Raw genomic sequence first — 205 nt, forward strand, 5'->3', positions numbered from 1 at the left:
CCAGGCCCATGTAATTTCGAAATACTTAAGTATAGGCTATTTTTAGAGTCCGTATGTGTGGGGAAACAAGAGTTAGGGTTGGTTTCGGACCCCACCCTCAAGGGCCACGAAATTCCCCCCTCTTCCTCCATATATACAGCCCTTAGGGCGTCGTTTAGACTTTGGGTTTTGTTTAGATTAAAAGTTCGCCATAGCTGCAACTTCG

The sequence above is a fragment of the Triticum dicoccoides genome, chromosome 6A (genome assembly GCF_002162155.2).
Source record: "Triticum dicoccoides isolate Atlit2015 ecotype Zavitan chromosome 6A, WEW_v2.0, whole genome shotgun sequence".
Classification (NCBI taxonomy): Eukaryota; Viridiplantae; Streptophyta; class Magnoliopsida; order Poales; family Poaceae; genus Triticum; species Triticum dicoccoides.